General features: G+C 46.6%; 1 protein-coding gene across 6 annotated transcripts in view; it reads right to left on the reverse strand.

The window, feature by feature from the left end:
* LOC139280046 (doublecortin domain-containing protein 1-like) overlaps positions 1-24,383 on the reverse strand; it is a 761,217-nt gene that overhangs the window by 720,601 nt on the left and 16,233 nt on the right. The window lies entirely within an intron of this gene.

Genomic DNA, 24,383 nt, shown 5'->3' on the forward strand with positions numbered 1-24,383 from the left:
TCACTCAATCAATTATCCAATCTTGAACGGAAGCAGAATAATTACATTGCATGCTGCACTGAGAAGTTAAACAAGTGATGTTACTATCCCTTAAACACAGGTGCTAAAACACTCTGTAGATATTTTTAACTCTTCGTGCCTTCCTAATTAGAATTAACACAATTCTATTCCTTTAAGCTGCTAATTAGCAATTATCAGTCATTTAATTAGTAATTTGCATATATTTTTCTCAAAGAAGTTCTCGTGCACACTGGCCTGTATAACCTGTGTTTTTTTTTAAAGTCTTGACCATGCTCCGCAGTCTATGTTCTCTCACTGCCGTATCAAAGTGCTTATGTCATGCAGAGGTATATATGTAAAAGTGAAATACAGAAATAAAACAGATGATTGACAAATCTAGTGGTCTGTCATGACCGAATAAATCAAATTCCATTTTACTGCAATAGAGTCCGTGGTTTTTACCAATGATTTGGGATCGCATTTCCACGACTCTACAAGTTTTTCCATGACAACAGAAAACTAGTGGCCTTACCTATAATATACAATGGACTTACTATTCCCTAAAACCAAGACCATTAGTTTTCGGTAACAAATCCAGAAAAAATTGAGCATACTCAGCAGGTCAGGCAGCACCTGCGGATAAACAGAAATTGAAGTTTCAAGTTGAAGACCCTTCCTCATGGACTGGCATCGAATCTTCGACCTGGAATGCCCCCCTGACTGATTTCTCCGCAGCTGCTGCCTGATCTGCTGCGTATTTGCTTGCATTTTATGTTTGTGTTTTCAGATTTCCAGTACCTACAGTATTTTGCTTCCAATTGGTTCATAGCAATCTCGGTAACCTGCTCCAGCGCTGAGATCTCTGCACTCCTCCAATTCTAGCCTCTTGCGCATTGCGGAATTCCTTCACCCCATCATTGTGCCTTCAGCTGCCAAGGCCCTAAGCTCTGGAATTCCCTCCCTAAACCTCTCCACCTCTCTACCTCACTTTATATTTTATAGTCTCTTGAACACCCTTAGTTCAACTTAACTCTATTTATTCGGGAGATCTCAGACAGCCATGTGGAGCTTAAGATTGCGTTCCTTCACAGACCCTCTCTCTCTCCAATACAGCTCCCTATACCGCCGAGCTGGAGGGCGCTATACATTATCTCATTACATCCTCCTTTAAGGCATCCTTCAAAACCTACCCACCTCTCCTAGTTTTGTGGCCAATTTTGTCTGATATATTTTGTTATTGTTCATGGGATGTGGGCATCGCTGGCATTTATTGTCCATCCCTAATTGCCCTTGAGAAGGTGGTGGTGAGCCACCTTCTTGAAACCACTGGAGTCCACTGGTGAAGATAGTCCCACAGTGCTGACTTTGCTAGGCCATTTCAGAGGGCAGTTAAGAGTCAACCATATTACTGTGGGTCTGGAGTCACATACAGGCCAGACCGGGTAAGGACGGCAGATTTCCTTCCCCAAAGGACATTAGCGAGAACCAGATGGATTTTGACAACAATCCGGTAGTTTCATGATCACCATTACTGATATTAGCGTTTTAAATCCAGATTTATTTAATTAACTGATTTTAAATTCCACAGCTGCCGTAGTGGGATTTGAACTCACATCTCCGGATCATTAATCCAGGCTTCTGGATTGCTAGTCCAGTAACATAACCAATATGCTACCGTTCCCATAGTGATAACACTACAGTGAAGCACCTTGCATTGTTTTATTATGTTAAAAGCGCTATATAAATGAAAGCTTTTGTTGTTGTTGTTGATTGAATAAGTCAAATCCCATTTCCACTACATGGAATTTCAGGGACTTCACTGCTCTTATCGGAGATTGCATTCAATAATTCTGTATGTTTTCTGTGCAAATGGAAGGTCAATGACTGAGGCTGAAAGTGTACAAGGGACTCTTATTCCCTATAACCAAAGCCATCAATTTATGTAGACTGAATGAATCATATTCGGACTTTTCAGAGGCTTTTGGGGACTGCATTCAGCAATTCCAGTAGTTTTTCTGCAAGGTCCAGTGGTTTTGATTCATCATCATCATCATCGTCATCCTAGGCAGTCCCTCGAAATCAAGGACGACTTGCTTCCACTCTAAAAGTGAGTTCTCAGGTGACTGTACAGTCCAATATGGGAACTACAGTCTCTGTCACAGGTGGGATAGACAGTCGTTGAAGGAAAAAGTGGGTGCGGAGTCTGGTTTGCCGCATGCTCCTTCCGCTGCCTGCTCTTGTTTTCTGCATGCTCTCGGCAACGAGATTTGAGGTGCTCAGCGCTCTCCTGGATGCTCTTCCTCCACTTAGGGTAGTCTTTGGCCAGGGATTCCCAGGCGTCGGTGGGGATATTGCACTTTATCAAGGAGGCTTTGAGGGTGTCCTTGAAATGTTTCCTCTGCCGACCTGGAGATCGCTTGCCGTGCAGGAGTTTCGAGTAGAGAGCTTGCTTTGGGAGTCTTGTGTCGGGCATGCGGACGATGTGGCCCGCCCAACGGAGCTGGTCGAGTGTGGTTAGTGATTACACAGAATTGCACAGAATTTACAACACAGAAACAGGTCATTCAGCTCAACTGGCCTGTGCCAGTGTGTATGCTCCACATGAGCTTCCTCCCACCCTACTTCATCTCACCCCATTAACATCTATTCTTTCTGTTGTGTATGCAATAACTGTTAGAGTGGGTACTGTTTAACTCCAAGAGATATGACCTTGGCTCTGCTTTATTAAAGTCCAAAGTGACTAATATACAAAATGGTTGGCCTTTTATACTTGGGCTGCACACACACGTGTGTGCAGCCCAATGGCCTCCAACAGTGACGCCATCTAGTGGCTAGTGATTCCAAAAGTACATACATGACAATACCCCACTCTGAGATATTAACATAGTCTTTTACAAATTGAGACGGTCCGGTGTTTTACGCTCCCGGGTTGACCGTCTCAGTTCAACTCCAGCCTTGGGTGAGTGTTCAGAGTCTGTTGTGACCGGTGGCTGGGTGGCTGACCTGGTGGGAGCGGCAATGGCCATGTCAGGGATTGAAAATCTATTTTCATTGAACATGTCAGTGCTTGAAAGTCCCGATTCACCGATGACCACTGAGTCCTCTGATGACTCGGAGTAGGTTGGTTGGTCGTCGATTGTCTCTTCCTCCGGCTGTTCCTGTTCGTCTGTGTGCCGCAGCTTTGTCTGATCCATATACTTCGTGCATGTTTGCCCATTTCTGAGCTTGACAATAAATACTCTGTTTCCCTCCTTGGCCATGACAGTACCAGTGAGCCACTTGGGACCCTGACCATAATTCAGCACATATACAGGATCATTTACAGAAATATCACGTGACATAGTTGTGCGATCGTGATACCCTTGCTGACTTTGTCTTCTATATTCAACATGATTATTCCAGTCAGGGTGTACAAGAGATAGCTTGGTTTTAAGACCACTCTTCATCATTAGTTCAGCAGGCAAGACCCCGGTAAGCGTGTGTGGTCTTGTCCTGTAACTCAGCAGTATGCATGACAGGCGGGTCTGCAGTGACCCTTGGGTTACTCGCTTCATACTCTGCTTTATGATTTGGATAGCACGTTCTGCTTGCCCATTGGATGCAGATTTGAACGGTGCTGACCTTACATGTTTGATACCATTGAGATTCGTGAACTCTTGAAACTCCTGACTGGTGAAGCACGATCCGTTGTTGCTAACAACGATGTCAGGCAGACCATGTGTCGCGAACATGACACTGAGATTCTCAATGGTAGCTGTGGATGTGCTGGATGACATGATTATACACTCTATCCACTTCGAATATGCATCCACAACTAAAAACATCTTCCCCAGGAAGGGACGTGCAAAGTCTATATGGATCCTGGACCACGGTTTAAATGGCTACAACCACAGACTCAACGGCGATTCCGCTGGTGCTTTGCTGAGCTGCATGCAAGAGTTGCACTGATGCACACATGATTCCAGCTCAGAGTCAATTCCCGGCCACCATACATGAGACCTGGCAATGGCTTTCAACATTACAATGCCGGAATGTGTGCTATGTAGCTCATGTACAAATTTCTCTCACCCTTTCTTGCCCCACAGTATCATCATCATCATCATCATCATCATAGGCAGTCCCTCGGATGCACTTCTGCCACTTAGGGCGGTCTTGGGCCAGAGACTCCCAGATGTCAGTGGGAATGTCGCACTTTATCAGGAAGGCCTTGAGGGTGTCCTTGCAGCGTTTCTGCTGCCCACCTTTGGCTCATTTGCAGTGAAGGAGCTCCGAGTAGAGCACTTGCCCTGGGAGTCTCGTGTCTGGCATGTGGACTATGTGGCCTGCCCAGTGGAGCTGATCGAGTGTGGTCAGTGCTTCAATGCTGGGGATGTTAGCCTGAATGAGGACGATGATGTTGGTGCGCCTATCCTCCCAGGGGATTTGTAGGATCTTGCAGAGACATCATTGGTGATATTTCTCCAGCAACTTGAGGTGTCTACTGTACATGGTCCATGTTTCTGAGCCATACAGGAGGGCAGGTATTATTACAGCCCTGTAGACCATCAGCTTGGTGGCAGTTTTGAGGGCCTGGTCTTCAAGCACTCTTTTCCTCAGGCGGCCGAAGGCTGGACTGGCACACTGGAGGCGCTGCTGTATCTTGTCGTTGATGCCTGCTCTTGTTGATAGGAAGCTCCCGAGATATGGGAAGTGGTCCACGGTGTCCAGGGCCGCACCATGGATCTTGATGACTGGGGAGCAGTGCTATGCGGTGAGGACAGGCTGGTTGAGGATCTTTGTCTTACGGATCCATGCTTTCGTACACCTCAGTAAATATAATATACAATATACAACCTATAATATACAATTCGACTGAATAGACAGTTCGTCTTTGCGACGAATGTAAGGTTTGGTCTCCTCGCACATTTGCTTGGGTATGGCAGACCAATCACCTTTGAGGATGCAACTCTTCACCACCGATAAAGTCGGGTCCTGGCTGGTCCAGGTTTTAACTTGTTGAGGGTTCCTTCACTCTCAAAAGCATCCATAACTAACAATAGGTCCGCCAGTTGTGGTGTTTCCACCTCCGGTGTCGGTAACCGCAGACGGCTCAAAGCATCGGCACAATTCTTGGTGCCATCTCTATGGCGAATGACATAATCATAAGCGGATAATGTCAGCGCCCACCTCTGGATGCGGGATGAAGCATTGGTATTGATACCTATGTTTTCAGAGAACAGTGAAATGAGCAGCTTGTGATCTGTCTCCAGTTCAAACCGAAGACCAAACAGGTATTGATGCATCTTTTTAACCCCATACACACAGGCTAGTGCTTCTTTCTCTACCATGCTGTAGGTTCTTTCCGCTTTAGACAAACTTTTTGAAGCATACGCGACTGATTGAAGTTTACCTGACTCATTAGCTTGTTGGAGTACGCAACCAATTCCATATGATGAAGCATCACAGGCCAATACTAAACATTTATATGGGTCATAATATACCAGCAGCTTGTTAGAGCAAAGCAGATTAGTGGCTTTCTCAAAATCTCCGTCTTGAGATGCACCCCACACCCAGTTGTCACCTTTTCTTAGCAGCATATGCAGTGGTTCTAATAAGTTGCTCAATTTAGGTCAGAAGTTACCAAAGTAGTTGAGTAGACCCAGGAATGAATGCAGCTCCGTCACATTCTGCAGCTTGGGTGCATTCTTGATGGTCTTGGTTTTCGCATCTGTGGGTCTGATGCCGTCAGCAGCAATTTTACTCCCCAGGAATTCGATCTCTGGAGCCATGAAGACGCACTTCGAGCATTTCAGTCTGAGTCCCACTTTGTCCAGACGATATAGAACCTCTTCCAGGTTGTTCAGATGTTCCTCGGAGTCACGACCTGTGATCAGGATGTCATCTTGGAACCGACTTCAGTAGACTCGAACGAATTCCAAAAGGGCACCTTAGATAAATAAATAGTCCTTTATGTGTGTTAATGCACGTAAGTCTCTTCGACGTCTCGATCAGCCCCTGTGTCATGTAGGCCGACGTCAACTCCAGTTTGGTGAACGACTTCCCCTCAGCTCGCGTTGCAAACAAGTCATCAGCCTTCGGTAACGGGTACTGATCCTGTTTCAAAAGCCTTGTAGTCGCCACAGATTCTGACTGTGCCATCACTTTTCAGCACAAGAACAATGGGGCTGGCCCATTCATTAAATTCAACTGGTGATATGATCCCTTCACGCTGGAAACCGTCCAGTTCGATTTCGAACTTCTCCCTCATCATATATGGAACTGCCCGAGCTTTATGATGGACGGGTCTTGCATCCGAGTCCTAGTGGCTCTGCACCTTGGCTCCCGTGAAGTTGCCGATGCCTGGTTCAAACAGCGAGAGGAACTTGCTCAGTACTTGGGCACATGTATCTTTCTCCGACGACAACACCTTGATGTCATTCCAATCAGATCTGATTTTTTCAAGCCAGTTCCTGCCGAACAGCATTGGGCCATTGCCCGGGACAATCCATAGTGGTAACTCGTGAACCGCACCGTCATATGACACTTTAATTGTGGCACTGCCAATCACTGTTATGAGTTCTTTGCTGTACATGTGCAACTTGGCATTGACTGGATTCAGCCTGGGCCTCACAGCCTTAGTATCCCACAGCTTGTCCAATGCCCCCTGGCTCATTATCGATTGACTCGCCCCCGTGTCCAGTTCCCTCGATACTGGCACCCCATGAAATTTCTCGTTGATCATTATCGGTTTGCTCTTAGTTAGGAACGAGTACAGTCCATACACTTCCTCCTCAGGTATCTCAGATTGCGTATCCGGATCCACGCTAGTTTGATCATCATCCTCCACATGAAGTGTCGCAGCATGCTTGCTCATCTGCGGACACTTGCGCTGGAGATGCCCCACTCTCAGACAGCCTTTGCAACTATATTGCTTAAATCAGCACTGCTGGTGCTGGTGATTTCCCCCACAACGCCAACACGGAGAAGTCGGATGCATTCCCGTTGGCAGACTTTGGCCAGCCACAGGTTTTGCGTATGCAGTCGGGTAGACCCTGCCATGTGCCGCTCTGCCAAATGCTGAATCAATCATATTTACAGTACTTGCTGAGTTTTGATTTTTCACTGATAACTGCTTTAGACTTCTATCCATCGTCATGCATGACTGAGTGACCGTGAGGGCCCTGGTCAAGTCCAATGTCTCCACCAATAGTTTATGCAGGATCACCTCGTGGTTGATGCCGATTACAAAGAAGTCCCGCAGCATGTCTGCCAACATAGCCCCAAACTTACACGGTCCCGCTAGACGTCTCAGGTTGGCAACGAAGTCTGCCGTATTCTGGCCCTCTGAGCAAACCCCAATCAGGACACATTTCTTAACTAAAGACAGGAGCGGGTCTTTATTTGTCCAGACTTTAATCTGACGGGCTGTCACAAGTGAGCCTTCGCTTTCGAAAGCTTCAACAGCCATGACCAGCTCAGCATCATGCTCAGTTGCCCCCTCAGTGGTGGCTTGTGGGAGCCTGCTGAGTGCATCGGCGCAGTTTTCAGTGCCCTGTCTGTGCCGAATTGTGTAGTCATAGGTGGCTAACGTGAGTGCCCACCTCTGTATGCGGGCCGATACATTCGCATTTATGGCCTTGTTGTCTGCCAAAAGGGACGTTAGGGGTTTGTGATCTGTCTCGAGCTCAAATTTCCTGCCAAACAGGTACTGGTGCATTTTTTTTACTGCATATACACATGCTAGCGCATCCTTTTCCACCATCCCTTAGCCCCTTTCTGCCTGGGACAGACTTCTGGAGGCATAAGCTACCGGTTGTAACTGACCATTGACATTCAAATGCTGCAACACACACCCGACCCCATAGGACGACGCATCGTACATTAAAACAAGTTTCTTACACGGGTCATATAACGTTAACAGTTTGTTGGAGCATAACAAATTGCGTGCTCTATCAAAAGCCCTTTCCTGGCTGTCCCCCCAGACCCAATCACGACCTTTGCGTAGGAGCACGTGTAGCGGCTCTCACAGCATGCTCAATTTGGGAAGAAAGTTCCCAAAATAGTTCAGGAGCCCGAGGAACGAACGCAGCTCCGTCGTGTTACGGGGTCTGGGTGCTCTCTGGATCGCTTCTGTTTTGGACGCAATAGATCTGATCCCGTCTACTGCTACCCTCCTCCCCAGGAATTCTGGAGCAAGGAAGATGCACGTCACCTTTTTCAGTCACAGCCCTACCTAGTCCAGTCTACGTAGCACCTCCTCCAGGTTGTGGAGGTGTTCTTCAGAATCGCGACCCGTAATGAGGATGTAGTCTCGAAAAACCACCGTACTTGGAATCAACTTGAGGAGGCTTTCCATATTTCGCTGAAAGATCACAGCGGCCGAACGAATCCCGAACGGACATCTGTTATACTCAAACAACCCTGGTGGTCAGCTTCTTCGACTCACTCGCCAGCTCCTGCGTCATGCAAGCTGAGGTCAGGTCCAATTTTGAAAACAGTTTTCCATTGGATAGCGTCGCAAAGAGGTCCTCCGCTCTCGGCAGCGGGTACTGGTCTTGGAGTGACACCCGATTGATGGTGGCCTTGTAATCGCCACATATCCTGACCGACCCATCCACCTTGAGCACCGGCACGATCGGGCTCGCCCAGTCACTGAATTCGACTGTCGAGATGATGCCTTCCCTCAGCAGGCGGTCCAATTCGCCTTCTATCTTTTCCCGCATCACGTACGGCACTGCTCTGGCCTTGTGGTGTACTGGCCTGGCATCCGGGTTTATGTGAATCACTAGCTTGGCCCCCATGAAAGTGCCAATGCCGGGTTGAAATAATGAGTCAAATTTGTCCAGGACTTGTGAGCATGATACTCGCTCCACAGAAGAAATTGCATTGACATCGCCCCATTTCCAGTTCATGACAGCAAGCCAACTCCTCCCCAGTAGTGCGGGACTGTCCCCCGGGACAATCCAGAGTGGCAACCTGTTCTCCGAATCTTTGTGGGTCACGACTACCGTGGCGCTGCCTAGCACCGGAATGATCTCCTTTGTATATGTCCATAGCTATGCGTCAATCGGCAATAATTTTGGCCTCCTGGCCTTGGACACCCACAACCTTTCGAACTGTTTAATACTCATCAGGGACTGGCTGGCCCCCGTGTCTAGCTCCATTAATATTGGGGTGCCATTGAGGAGCACTTTCATCGTTATCGGTGGCATCCTGGTATATGAACTGTATATGTGCTCCACATGAACTCGCTGAACTTCAGCTTCCAGCGATTTCCCCCAGTATTCATTTGGCCTCGTAGGGCTTACATCGGGCCCGTCCTCCTCGTACATCAACCTGGCTGCGGGCTTCCTGCACATATGCGCCAAGTGACCGCTGACATTGCAGTTTCTGCAGGTATATTGTTGATACCTGCAAGCTCTGGCTGGGTGTTTGCCTCCACACCTCCAGCATGAGCTGGAGGCCTCGTTGTTGGAAACAAAAGGTCTATTACCAGTCGATCGTCTCTGACTGTCTCTGTGACTATCCTTAAGTGCACCATTAACAGGTGTTGATGGCCCCATTACTGGCCGCATTGTCCATTGCATTGGCATAAATCGCCGTTCAGCTAGCCATTGTCTCTGTTGAATTCCCCCTCTGGGTTCGATTACATGCTGGGGCATGTCCGATTGCCCTTGTTTGCCTAGAGAACTGTGTGCCGCATTAACAATGTTGACTCCCTGGTCGTTTGCCGCATTTGAGCCAAGATTTTTGTCATACATCATTCTGGTCTCTTCCTCCCCTGAGGTAAGTGTCTGGGCTATCAGAGCCGCCGCTTCCAAGGTCAAGTCTTTGGTCTCAATCAGTTTCCTGAAAACCCCAGTGTGCCCGATGCCCTCAATGAAAAAATCTCGCAGCATCTCTGCTCTGCATGCATCTGGGAACTTACATAGGCTCGCCAGTCGCTGGAGATCTACCATGAAGTCTGGAACGCTTTGCCCTTCTCGCTGCCGGTGGGTGTAAAACCGGTGTCTCGCCATGTGCATGCTGCTCGCCGGTTTAAGGCGTTCCCCGATCAACTTACTGAGCTCTTCGAACGTCTTGTCCGCCGGCTTCTCTGGCGCTAGAAGGTCCTTCATCAGGGAGTACGTTCTGGATCCAAAAACCGTCAGGAGATGAGCCCTGCCTTTGTCAGCCGAATCCTGTCCCAACCATTCCTTAGTGACAAAACTTTGCTGTAGTCTCTCAATAAAGTCGTCCCAATCATCACCAACACAGTACCTCTCTTCTGTGCTGTTAGTGGCCATGCTCGCGTGGTTTAAATCCCAGTTTCTCGTCGCCAAAGATATGTCCTTACTATATAGTATAAATGCACACGAGGCCCATACTTGAGAGAAGGTCAAGTTACCTTTATTACCAAGACCTCATGTGATGAAGGTGGGTGGAGCTTCCCCTTTTATACCTGAAAGTCCAGGTTAGGAGTGTTTCCCACAAGTGCACCCCTTGTGGTCAATGTTCTCAAGGTGTACAACTTAGGTCAGCTTATACATGGGTTACAATGATAGTTGAATACATGACAAAATCCACAACCTTCTGACTCAGTAGCTGAGAGTGCTGACACGGGTCAAATAGCCTGCCAACTAGTAGGTGAGAGTGCTACCTGTTACATATGTAAACTTGTATTTACTCTGTACAGCCAGCAGAGAGAGAGCTCATCCCCTGGAGTCCCAAGGGATCACATAATCCCTTGGGAGCACAGGTATTTAAGGAGGCCTCACAGGTTGGAGAGGCACTCTGGAGACCTGCAATAAAAGACTATGGTCACACTTTACTTTGAGCTCAGAGTATTCAGCCTGACTCTTTCTCCATACTTAACAACTGGCGATGAGATACAGAGGGCGAACCCAAAGATGCAGAGAACAGTGGGCATCCTGGAGAAATTCTCGGAGGGAGATGATTGGGAAATTTTTGTGGAGCGATTCGACCAATACCAATGAGCTAGATGGGGAAGAGAACGCTGTCAAACGAAGGGCGATCCTCCTCAACGTCTGTGGGGCACCAACGTATGGCCTCATGAAGAATCAGCTCACTCCAGCGAAACCCACGGAGAAATCATATGCAGATTTGTGCACACTGGTCCGAGAGCATTTGAACCCAAAGGAAAGCGTTCTAATGGCGAGGTACCGGTTCTGCACCTACAAAAGCTCTGAAGGCCAGGAAGTGGCGAGTTATGTTGCCGAGTTAAGACGCCCTGCAGGACATTGCGAATTTGAGGGACATTTGGAGCACATGCTCAGAGACTTTTTGTACTTGGCATTGGCCACGAAACCATACTTCGCGAACTTTTGACTGCAGAGACCCCAACCTTGAGTAAGGCCATAGCGATAGCCGAGGCAATCATTGCCACCAGTGACAATACGAAGCAAATCTCTCAGCACACAAATGCTGTTACAAGTACTGTGAACAAAGTGATGTTGTTTTCAAATCGTAACGTACAGGGCAGGTCACACATACCTGTAGCTGCACATCCGCAGATGTCTCAGAGTCCATCTTCAAGGGTGATGAATGCAAGGCCATTAACACCTTGTTGGCGCTGCGGGGGTGATCATCATTTCCATTCATGCCGATTCAAAGGGTACATTTGCAAGGGCTGTGAAACAATGGGACACCTCCAACGAGCATGCAGGCGAGCTGCAAATCCTGTTAAACCTGCAAACCACCATGTTGCAGAGGAGGACAGATCCATGGAGGATTACGACGGACCAGAGCCTCAGACTGAGTAGGCAGAGGTACATGGGGTACACACATTCACCATGAATTGTCCCCCGATAATGCTGAATGTTGAACTAAATGGACTCGCGGTGTCAGTGGAGCTGGACACAGGTGCAAGCCAGTCCATCATGGGCAAAAAGACTTTTGAAAGATTGTGGTGCAACAAGGCCTCAAGGCCAGCCTTAACTCCAGTTCACACGAAACTAAGAACTTACACAAAAGAACTGATTCCCATAATCGGCAGTGCTACCGTAAAGGTCTCCTACGATGGAGCGGTGCACAAGCTACCACTCTGGGTGGTACCGGGCGATGGCCCCACGCTGCTCGGCAGGAGCTGGCTGGGAAAGATACGGTGGAACTGAGACGACGTCCGAGCGCTATCGCCCACTGACGACACTTTGTGCCCAGGTCTTAAACAAATTTCCTTTGCTGTTTGAACCAGGCATCGGGAAATTCCAAGCAGCAAAAGTGCAGATCCACCTAATTCCGGGGGCGCGACCCATCCATCACAAGGCGAGAGCAGTAACGTACATGATGAGAGAAAGGGTTGAGATCGAGCTAGACCGGCTGCAAAGAGAGGGCATCATTTCACCGATTGAGTTCAACGAGTGGGCCTGTCCTCAAAGGAGACGGCACCGTCAGAATCTGTGGCAATTACAAAGTAACTATCAATCGTTTCTCCCTGCAGGACAAAAATCCAGTACCAAAGGCCGACCACCTCTTTGCAACGCTGGCGGGAAGAAAGACGTTCACGAAGCTGGATCTGACTTCACCCTACATGACGCAGCAACTGGAGGAATCATCGAAGGCCCTCACCTGCATCAACACGCACAAAGGTCTTTTTATTTATAACAGATGCCCGTTTGGAATCCGATCAGCGGCGGCAATATTCCAGAGAAACATGGAAAGCCTACTGAAGTCAGTCCCGCACACCGTAGTCTTCCAAGACGACATCTTGGTCACAGGTCGGAACACAGTCGAGCATCTGCAGAACCTGGAGGAGGTTCTTAGTCGACTCAACCGCATGGGGCTCAGGTTAAAACGCTCGAAGTGCGTATTCCTGGCGCCTGAAGTGGAGTTCTTGGGAAGGACGATTGCGGCGGACGGTATCAGGCCCACCAACGCGAAGACAGGGGCAATAGAGAACGCACCGAGGCCACAGAACGTGACGGAGCTGCAGTCGTTTCTGGGACACCTGAACTAATTCTTACCGGGTCTCAGCACACTGTTTGAGCCACTGCATGTCTTACTATGGAAAGGGGACAAATGGGTTTGGGGCAAAAGCCAAGAAAACGTCTTTGTAAAAGCGAGAAAATTGTTATGCTCAAATAAATTGCTTGTGTTCTATGATCCATGTAAGCGTTTGGTACCTGCATGTGATTCGTCGTCAAATGCCGTCGGGTATGTACTGCAACAAGCTAATGATTTCAGGAAACTGCAACTGGTTGCTTATGCATCCAGGAGTCTGTCTAAGGCTGAGAGAGCCTACAGCATGATTGAGAAAGAAGCGTTAGCGTGAGTCTATGGGGTAAAGAAAATGCATCAATACCTGTTTGGGCTAAAATTCAAATTGGAAATTGACCATAAGCCACTTATATCCCTGTTTTCCGAGAGTAAAGGGATAAATACCAATGCATCGGACCACATCCAGAGATGGGCGCTCACGTTGTCCGCATGCAACTACACCATCCGCCACAGGCCAGTTACAGAAAACTGCGCCGATGCAACTGCCATTGCCCATCACGGGGGTGGAAATGGTGCAGCCCGCAGATCTAGCCATGGTTATGGAAACATTTGAGAGTGAGCAATCATCCGTAACTGCCGGCAGATCAAAGCCTGGATAAGCCAGGACCCCTTATTATCTCGAGTCAGAAGCTGCGTGCTTCACGGGAACTGGTCCAGTGTCCCAGTGGAAATGCAGGAAGCGATAAAGCCGTTCCAGCAGCACAAAGATGAAATATCTATACAAGCATTCTGTGGGGCAATCGAGTAGTGGTCCCCAAGAAGGGCAGAGACACCTTCATTAATGACCTCCACAGTACCCACCCAGGCATCGTAATGATGAAAGCGATAGCCAGATCCCACGTGTGGTGGCCCAGTATCGATGCGGACTTAGAGTCCTGCGTTCACAGATGTAATACATGCTCGCAGTTCAGCAATGTACCTAGGGAGGCGCCGCTAAGCTTATGGTCTTGGCCCTCCAAACCGTGGTCTTGGATACACGTCGACTATGCAGGCCCGTTCTTGGGTAAAATGTTCCTTGTGGTTGTAGACGCGTATTCCAAGTGGATTGAATGTGAGATAATGTCGGCTAGCACCTCCGCTGCCACTACTGAAAGCCTGCGGGCCATGTTTGCCACTCATGGCTTACCCAATGTCCTGGTGAGCGACAACGGGCCATGTTTTACCATTGCTGAGTTCAAAGAATTCATGACCCGTAACGGGATCAAACATGTCACATCTGCCCCGTTTAAACCAGCGTCCAATGGTCAGGCAGAGAGAGCAGTGCAAACCATCAAGCAAAGCTTGAAGAGGGTAACTGAAGGCTTGCTGCAGACTTGCCAACCTGAGTCCTGCTTAGCTACCGCACGAGACCCCACTCACTCACTGGAATCCCACCTGCTGAACTGCTCATGAAAAGAGTACTTAAGACAAGGCTCTTGTTAGTTCACCCTGATCTACATGAACAGGTAGAGAGCAGGCGGATTCAACAAAATGCATGCCATGATAGCGCAAATGTGTCATGCGAGATTGAAATCAATGATCATGTATTTGTATTGAATTATGGACAAGGTCCCAAGAGGCTTCCCGGCACTGTCGTGGCCAAAGAGGGGAGCAGGGTGTTTCTGGGTCAAACTTTCAAATGGATTCATTCACCGGAAACACTTGGACCAAATCAAACTCAGATTCACGGACTATCCTGAGCAACCCACCTTGGACCCTACCTTTTTTGATCCCCCAACATACACACCAGTGGCAACCGGCACCACGGTTGATCGCGAAGCAGAACCCATCATCCACAGCAGCCCAGCAGGGCCCAACACATCAGGCAGCCCAGCAAGCCAGCTGCATAGGGCCCAACAAATGATTCAACGATACCAGCTTTCACACCGAGGTGATCAACCAGGGCAAGAAGGGCCCCAGATCGACTCACGTTGTAAATAGTTACACTATTGATTGGGGAGAGGTAGTGTTGTTATATATGTAAACTTGTATTTACTATGTACAGCTACCAGAGGGCTTATCCCCTGGAGTCCCAAGGGATCCAATAATCCTTTGGGAGCACAGGTATTTAAGGAGGCCTCACAGGTTGGAGAGGCACTCTGGAGACCTGCAATAAAAGACTAAGGTCGCACTTTACTTTGAGCTTAATGTTTAGTTTGACTCTTTCTCCAAGGCTGACATAGAGGTACATTAAGGGAGGAATATTTGGCCAGATTGGGGAACTCTCATCCAAAAGACAGCACCTCTGGAGTGTCAGCCTAGATTTTTGTCTTCAAGTCTCTGGAGTGGCATTTGAACCTATAACCTTCTGGCTTAAAAACACAGGTACTACCCACTGAGCCACAGCTGGCACAGGTCAAATAGGTTGCCAACTATGCGCTGTCTAGCGCTACCCATGAAAAATGGTCAGTTAAGTGGAGTACTGAAAGGTGGTTGGAACCTATTGCATCATATTCTAGCATTAATCAGCACTTTCAAAAAGAGAAGGGGAGAAAAACTGTGGGGACGGATAATAAAATAATCAGCAACTATCTTTTTTCATCTTCTCCATGTACCCATGTTAACTGCATCAGTTATCTTTTTTGCTACCTGTGATTTATTTTTATTCTACTTCTCTCTTTTTACTGCTGTTTGTAATTTCTCTTCCACTATCTCAAATCCATTGTAAAGCGACGCTCTATTTCTCCACAAATGGGGCTCCGCAGAGCATTTCGGGGACTTAAAAAAATATATGTTGCTTTGATTGCTTAGGAAAGACAGTAGGTGAAACCAGCTGCTCTTTCTCTGGACTTGCTGCTTGAATTTCATAGCCAATATCTTGGACAAGCAGTAGTCTCAGACTTTGAACTTTCTTCAGCATGCAATGCCTTCTTTCCTGTAGGTAATCAAAAGCTCTGCCACCTGTGTCCTAACTCGCCCCAAGTCCCACTCATCCATCACCCCTGTGCTTGCCGACCTACATTGGCTCCCAGTTAAGCAACTCCTGGCCTCGCCCCTCCTAATTTCTGTCATCTCCTCTAGCCCTATAATCCCCCTAGACCGCTACGCTCCACCTATTCTAGACTTTTGAATGTCCCCAATTTTAAATGCTCTACCATCGCTGGCCGTGCCTTCAGCTGCATAGGTCCTAAGCTCTAAAATTCCATTTTGAAATCTCTCTGCCTCTCTTTCATCCTTTGAGACTTCAGTTTCCACATGTACGCTAATGACATCCAGCTCTACCTCTTCACAATATCGACCGCTCCACAGTCTCTAAATTGTCAGATTGCTTGTCTGACATCCAGTACTGGATGAGCAGAAAACTTCTCCAATTAAATATTGGGAAGACCGAAGCCATTATCTTTGGTCTCCGCCATAAACTCCGTTCCCTAGCCACCGACTCCATCCTTCTCCCTAGTATTTGTCTGAGGCTGAAGCAGACTGATCACCATCTTCCTGTCATATTTGACTCTGAAATGAGCTTCCGACCACATATCAGCAGCATAACTAAGACTATCTATTTCCCCCTCCATAACATTGCCTGTCTCTGCCCCTGCCTCCGCGCATCTGCTGCTGAAACCCTCATCTATGCCTTTGTTACCTCTAGACTTGACTATTCCAACACACTTCTGGTTGGCCTCCCCCATTCTACCGTATGTAAACTTGAGGTCATTCAAAACTCGGTTGCTCATGTCCTAACTCGCACCAAGTCCCGTTCACCCATCACCCCTGTGTTCGCTGACCTACATTGGCTCTCGGTTAAGCATGCCTCGATTTCAAAATTCTAATCCTTGTTTTCAAATCCCTTCATGCCTTTGCCCCTCCTAACCTCCTCCAGCCCCACTTTCCAGCTCTTGGTTCATAGCCTTATAGGTGCAGCACTTCAAGTGCACATCCAAGCACCCCTTAAATGTGGTGAGGGTTTCTGCCTCTACCACCCTTTCACACCTCCTCTAAACCTCTTATCAATTTCTTTAAATCGGTGTCCCCTGGTTTTTGATCCCTCTGCCAAGGGAAATAGGTCCTTCCTATCCACTCTATCGAGGCCCATCATAATTTTATAAACCTCAATAAGTTCACCCATCAGCCTCCTCTGTTCCAAGAAAAGCAAACCCAGCCTATTCAATCTTTCCTCATAGTTAGAACTTTGCAGACCAGGCAACATCATTGTAAATCTCCTCTGTACCCTTTCCAGTTCTATCACATCTTTCCTGTAATGAGGTGACCAGAACTGCACACAATAGTGGCTTTACTAGTGTTTTATAGAGTTGAAGCATAACCTCCCTACTCTTGTATTCCATGTCTCGGCTAATTAAGGTCAGTATTCCGTATGTCTTCTTCACCATCTTATCTACCTGGCCTACTACCTTCAGGGATCTGTGGACCTGCATTCTAAGGTCCCTTTGTTCGTCTACACTTTTCAATGTCCTACCATTTAATGTGTATTCGTGTATTCCCTTGCCTTGTTAGCCCTCCCCAAATGCATTACCTCACACTTTTCCGAATTGAATTCAATTTGCCACTGTTCTGCCCACCTGACCAGTTCATTGATATCCTCCGACAGTCAGTCCTTATCTGGCTTGGTGCCAAATTGTGTCTTATAGCACTCCTGTGAAGCGCCTTGTGATGTTTTACTACGTTAAAGGCATTATATTAATACAAGTTGTTGTTGTCTGTTGACAATAGCGTGTTGGAAAAGCCAGTTTGGTGTGAATGTTTGGTGCAGCGGGAAATCGTGGCGGAGGTGCGGTGAGTGTTTTTGTAGCGGAGGAGCAGCGAGAAATTGTGGCGGAGGTGCGGCGAATGAGGGTTCGGGGCCCAGATGAGTCGAAGGCCCAGGGGCAGCACGGGCATGCCCACACTGCGATATGTGTGCGCACTAGGTCAGTGCAGCAGAGCAGGTCTCCAGTCGTCCTGGTTAACCCTTGCCACTGGATAAAGGCCTAGCTCTGTCAAGCCCGTGTGGTGGCTGATGTGCAACGGTCACCACACGTTAAAAAAATCCACGCACAGGCATCATCCGCACCCTCAATTGAGTTCAAGACTGGAATATCGGGTCCTTCATTGAAACACCTGTGAACTCATGTGGAAGCAAGTCATCCTCGTTCGAGGGACCGCCTATGATATGGAAAAGCCAATTTTTAAACATGACCTGTTCGAAATCTCCTTGAATATTTTCAAACAAATTCAGTTTAAAACTACTGCCGGTGATGATAGTGGACAAATGCTTATCAAGTTTGTATTTTACGGGACGCAATTTGTCTGCTGTTATTGCCAAAAACAGTTTCTAGTTAATGACATTCAGTTACTTTATTTATCTCAGGGCTTAAAGAATGATGGGCCAGAATTTGCTGCAGCAGGAACACCGTTGGGTAGACTTGCCCTTGCACCATTCAGCTCAAAAGTTTTTTGGCCATAAATCTGCTGAAAAAAGAGACAGAAAGGAAAAGTAAGACATTTTTTTTTTAATTTGACATTTTTTAAATCTCCCCGAAAAATTCAAAACCTGAAGGAAGGTGACTCCACATCTGTAATAGTTCATTTTTGCTACCAGGTTGATTGGTTGTCATTAGTACTTATCACGTCGTTGAAAGGCTACTAATTACTAGCTCTAAATATCTGCAGTGGGTTTAGTTTGTGCCTTCCGCGCACATCCAGCAACTTCACGCCATTCAATGCATTGCAATGGTGAGGCAGACAACGAAATGCCGCTTTCACAAAGCTAATGGTAGAGCGGCGTGACTCCGATAGTAACTTTTGGATATTTGCATTTAACCGCACATCTGCTCCTCTCCTGAAGTTGCTGCACCATTTACGCATAAATAATGGCGAGTGCCTTTAGCGTCACCGTTATTTTGACAGCAAATTCTAGCCCGATGTGAAGTCATTTATGCAACATTGTAAGGAATAATTGCACAATGTTATAATGAGATACATGCATCTATATAACACATTTCATGGCAAAACATTTCAATCACCCAATAAAAAGCATTTTGAAGTGTAGGGACTGTTATGTTGGCAATGCAGCAGCTATTCTGCACCAGCAAAATCACACAAGCAATCCATGAATTTGCTTTTGTAGGTGCTGTTTATTGAAAAACATTGGTCAGGATAAGCGAGAACCGTTTGCTTGCCTTCAAATTGTGCCATGGGATCTTTAATCACAATCTGAACTACCAGAACAAGAAAAAGGGAGACTTGAAGTTGAATGTCCCATTCAAAGTATGGCCCCTCCAATAATGCCGCAATCTATTAATACTATATTAAAATGTCATGACATTAACCTATCTTAAGATGTTCAGATATTATGATATTCACAGGCAATACTCGAAATGAAAGTTTGAAAAATCTAGCAGTGGAAACTGCCCGCCACCCGAAACAGGTGCGTTTCCACCCTTTTTGATGGTTTTTACCGTAGCTGCGGTTCAGGTCGTCTCTTGAGCGACATTCGGCTCTTTTTTTTGTTTGTTTTGATGCGGAAGTTGGTGTAAATGGGGGCAGTGACTACACCTGATGGGCATAGACCCAGCGGTGACAGCAACTGAGGGCCAGAAGTTGAGGGTGGTGCGGAGTCACTACCGCGATGACATCATCAGGGCGCCGCGTCACCACGCCTCCCCTCTTCACTTAAAGGAAGAGGAGGTGAAAGCTGTATGCGAGCTGTTGGACAAAAGTGGTGAAGAAATATATAACTCTTGTGTTTTTGTGTTGCACAGATATCTTCCCAGTTCTTCTTTGAGAAGTTAAGCAGCACAGCAATTGATTTTGCTGGAGACACTCCAAAGGCTCGGTTGCTAAATGCACTGCCAATGCAGATCTCAGTCCTGCAGGCCAGAAAGGTCCCGGATTGATTCCTGTCAGTGCTGAGCACAGCTAGTGGTAGGGACACTGTAATTGGCCTGTGCCTCTGGGTTAAGAAGGGGGAGAAATCAGCCGGAGTTTCTGTTGCTCGCTGCAACCAGTGACCCCTGCTGGAAAATGCACTTGTAATGGTCATCGGGTCTCTGTGATGCCCTTAGGACTGACTAGCCTGCTCAGGCTCACTAAACCAGACTCACTTATTATTCTGCATTCAGTGTGAGTAAAATACTTTTTTGTGACAGGATCACTTCAAAGAGAATATGGAAATTCAAAAGTTTACAAAAGTTGAAATGAATTATTCCGTGAAAAAAAACAGCTTGACAGATATTTTAATTGTGCCAATCAGAATCCGATAATACCGTTGCACGTCAAAACAATTCAGGCTTTTCTGGACGCTGTTATTATGGATATAACAATACCACACAACACCATTTGTGGATGGCAATGTTTTCATATATACTTTTACTTTTAACGGCATGAAAGATAAGGTAATAATTTATGATAATTATATGAAAAGAGATCATTAATATTCATCACCTCTCACTTCTCATCGCTTTAGATTATCGGTAATGCAGAGTGAATCTGCTGTCAGATTTCTAATTGCTTTGTAATGGGTTTGAAACATGGAAATAATTAATGGCAAACAATCTGTCACTTGTCTGTTACATTATCTATCTATCACAGAGAGATAAAAAAGCTCATTAAAGAAATTGCTAATGAGCTACAAAAGACAGTAGTCGAAGTGCCTCTCCACTCTAACACAGTACTGAAGGCAGGGAGAATATTTTGAGATAATTCCCATCTCAATTAACAGTAAAGGTTGAGTCACAAAAATGCAAAAGACAATTATATATCTTAATCATCCACTTTGCCAGTTCAGTTTATATGCCTGTTCAGCGTTGATTTTCTTTCAATTCAAGTATCAACCACATTGGAAAAAAATAATTATTTGAGAAAATTATTGAAAGTTTGGCTGGTCATCACGGAACTATTTTGCTGCACAGTTAATGGTTATTGTACAACCTGACCTGCACAATGTTCAAGTAACTTCTAGGATATGAATCTTAGTTTACGAAACAGATATCCAAATCATCAATGTCCCTGTCATTTTACATATAAACTTTCAGCCCAGCTGATTATTTCTGCCACGTCTTCTGAAGATATCTGCACCTTAAGTGACTACTTCCTGATATTGCCACCTCCGTAACATCGCTCGTCGCCACCCTTGCCTCAGCTCATCCGCTGCTGAAGCCCTCATCCATGCCTTTGTTACCTCTAGACTTGACTATTCCGACGCGCACCTCGCTGGCCTCCCACATTCTACCCCACGTAAACTAGAGGTGATTCAAACCTCTACTGCCTGTGTCCTAACTTGCACCAAATCCCGCACACCCATTACCCCTGTGCTCGCTGACCTACACTGGATTCCGGTTAAACAATGCCTTGATTTCAAAATCCCTCCATGGTCTCGCCCCTCCTTATCTCAGTAATCTCCTCCAACCCCACAACCCCCCTGAGATGTCTGTTCTCCTCTATAGCCAAATAAGAAGAAATTTGACCAAAGGGTCAAAGAGATAGGTTTAAGGAGCATCTTGAAGGAGGGTAGAGAGGCGGAGAGGTTTAGGCAGAGAATTCCAGAGCCTGGGGCCTAGGCAACAGAAGGCACGGCCACCAATGGTTGAGCGATTATAATCATGGATGCTCAAGAGGGCAGAATTTGAGGAGTGCAGATATCTTGGGGGGTTATGAGGCTGAAGGAGATTACAGAGATAGGGAGGGGCGAGGCCATGGAGGAATTTGTAAACAAGGATGAGAATTTTGAAATCAAGGCGTTGTTTAACCGGGCAGATACTGGCAGGAAGCATCTTCAACTTGGCTGGCAATATTTGTTTCCTTAACAACAATGATTTGTATTTATATACTACCTTTAAATAAAGAAAGGTCCAAAAAGATTTCATAAATAGGCGTAAGAAATTCAGGCACCAAACAAAGAAGGGAGAGATTTGGAGGAGTGACAAAAAACTTGCTCAAAGCTCAAAGATGAACAGAAAATATAAGTAATAATATAAGCAACCTCAAATGATTAAGTTGACACAAATTTGTGAAACATTCACTCAAAAGAGGAAAGAGGCTGATGTTGTACTTTACTTTGGAATTCTTTCCCCCACAGGACTGTGGAGGCTCAGTCGTTGAGTATATTCAAGACTGAGATCGATAGATTTTTGGATATTAAGGGAATCAAGGGATAGTGCAGAAAAGTGGAGTTGAGGTCCAAGATCAGCCATGATCTTATTGAATGGCGGAGCAGGTTTGAGGGGCCGAATGGCCTACTCCTGCTCCAAGTTCTTATGTTCAACCTGGACAAGAGTTTACTGTACAAATTTCTAACATCAGTGTGAAAGCTGAATTCTTACTGCATAAATCCAAACAGATTTCAAGACTCCCCCTACCTCCATTTCAGTATCTCAATTATACTTGCAAAATCTCGATCATGTTGCACAGTTATTGCAGAGTTATATTGGAGGTCAAACAAATTAGTATGACAATTTTTAGAAACAAAATATCTCCTTCCTGAAACAAATACTCAAGTTGTGCAATATTCCTACTCTAAACAACAGTATTTATGAGTGAACTCTCACATTAGTCTTCAGAGATATGTCATCCTACATTAAATTGCTCTTCATCTTTAAATTCGTCTTTTCAGTCTTTAACATGACCATTCCAATGCTCTCCTGGTCAGCCTCCCATCTTCCACCCTACATAAACTTGAGCTCATCCAAAACTCTGCTGCCTGTATCCTAACTCGCATCAAGTCCTGCTCACCCATCACCCCTGTGCTCGCTGATCTACATTGGCTCCCGGTCTGGTAACGTCTCAATTTTAAAATTCTCATCCTTTCTTTAAAATCTTTCCATGGCCTCGCCCCTCCCTATCTTGGTAACCTCCACCAGCCGTACAACCCTCCGAGATCCCTGCACACCTCCAATTCTGGCTGCCTGTACATCCCCATTTTAATCGCTCTGCCATTGGCAGCCATGCCTTCAGCTGCCTAGGCCCGAAGCTCTGGAATTCTCTCCCTAAACCTTTTCCCCTCTCTACTTTTCTCCTTAAGACGCTCCTTAAACTCTACCTCTGTGACAAAGTTTTTGGTCGTCTGTCCTAATAACTCCTTATGTGGCTCGGTGTCAAATTTTGTTTGCTAATACTCCTGTGAAGCGCCTTGGGACATTTTACTACATTAAAGGCACTATATAAATGCAAGTTGTTCCACAGAAATAAGCAATATCTACAGAAGTTCATCAGGCTTCAAATAAACAGTCTCCATTTTGAACACACTGTAGTCTGTTCTTGGGTATTACACATTTGCAGTAATAAAAGATATTGGGCTAGAACCTCCACTTTTGTGCTTATCGCCCAAAAATGGGCGTTATTTCCAGCTTGGGCGTTAAAAAAGTTTTCAGATCGTCGGCTTCTCGCCCATTCTCAAAACACCTAGTTTACATTTTTGAAAATGGCCGTTACCGCGAGCGATATCAAATGGGCGGTAGCGTTAAATTTTTTTGACCTTCTGCCGTAAAGTGTGGCCGTCCTTAGCAACGGCATGGCAACGCTCGATCCCCGTGATTCAGGAGGTCAAGGGTCATCATGACATGTGCAGAAGAGGAGACAGAGAGAGAGGGAGCTCAGAGGCCCTGAAAGCGTGTGTGGCTGTGGTGTGTGCTTGTCTGGCTGTTGTGGGAGGAACGACGGAGATTCACCAGCAGCAAAAAGCCTACTAAGCACCAAGAACATCATTGGCGCCGAGTTTTTGTCCAACAAATAAGATATAATATGGAAGGGATGGAGGAGGCCCTGGAGCTGGTAGCCAAGAACACTGGTGGCAGAGAGCTCCCAGTGGTCCCGGAGTGCCGCACTGCACTCCAAGGTGACACACCCCCATTGTCAACCACACATGAGAACCAGCAGCAACATCTTGCTTATGGCTCGGAGCACATTCCCACCTCGGGACCGTCCTCTCCCGTATCTGTCCAAGCAGCGGTTCGGCCAGGCGGCTTGGAGTCAGGAGGGGAAGGGGAAGGGGTAGAAGTGGGGAGGTGAAGTGGGGGGGGAACGGGTTTGGTTTGTACAGAAATACTGATGATTTCAGACTAATGTTTGGTTTAAGTGTTTTTTATTTAATAAAACCTTGTAGCACATTGGCTCAGATAGCTGCACCATTACATGCTGGTGATTCCTTAACATCAAAGGGTATAATCACACTTAACTTCAATCAACTTAAACTTTAACTGTCACCAAGGTGATGCTCACCATTGATGTATGACCTGCACACCCAGCAGTGTGTCAGCCTTGTAAATAACACCAACGTTCTTTCAGGCAAAGCGATCATTGATGAGCTCCTGACGTAACGCTCTTGCAGCTATCATGCCACCATATAGCGGTCTACAGGGGGGTGGGACATGGCGGGACATGGCTTCAGCATCAGCCTGATTATCTGGGCCGATGTCAGCATCCGCCTCCTCATCCTCCTGTGCCTCTCTCTGGTGAGGTGGACTGTCAGACTCAAAAGGCAATTCTTGTCCCCTCCTGAT

Source organism: Pristiophorus japonicus, chromosome 14 (genome assembly GCF_044704955.1).
Source record: "Pristiophorus japonicus isolate sPriJap1 chromosome 14, sPriJap1.hap1, whole genome shotgun sequence".
NCBI lineage: Eukaryota > Metazoa > Chordata > Chondrichthyes > Pristiophoridae > Pristiophorus > Pristiophorus japonicus.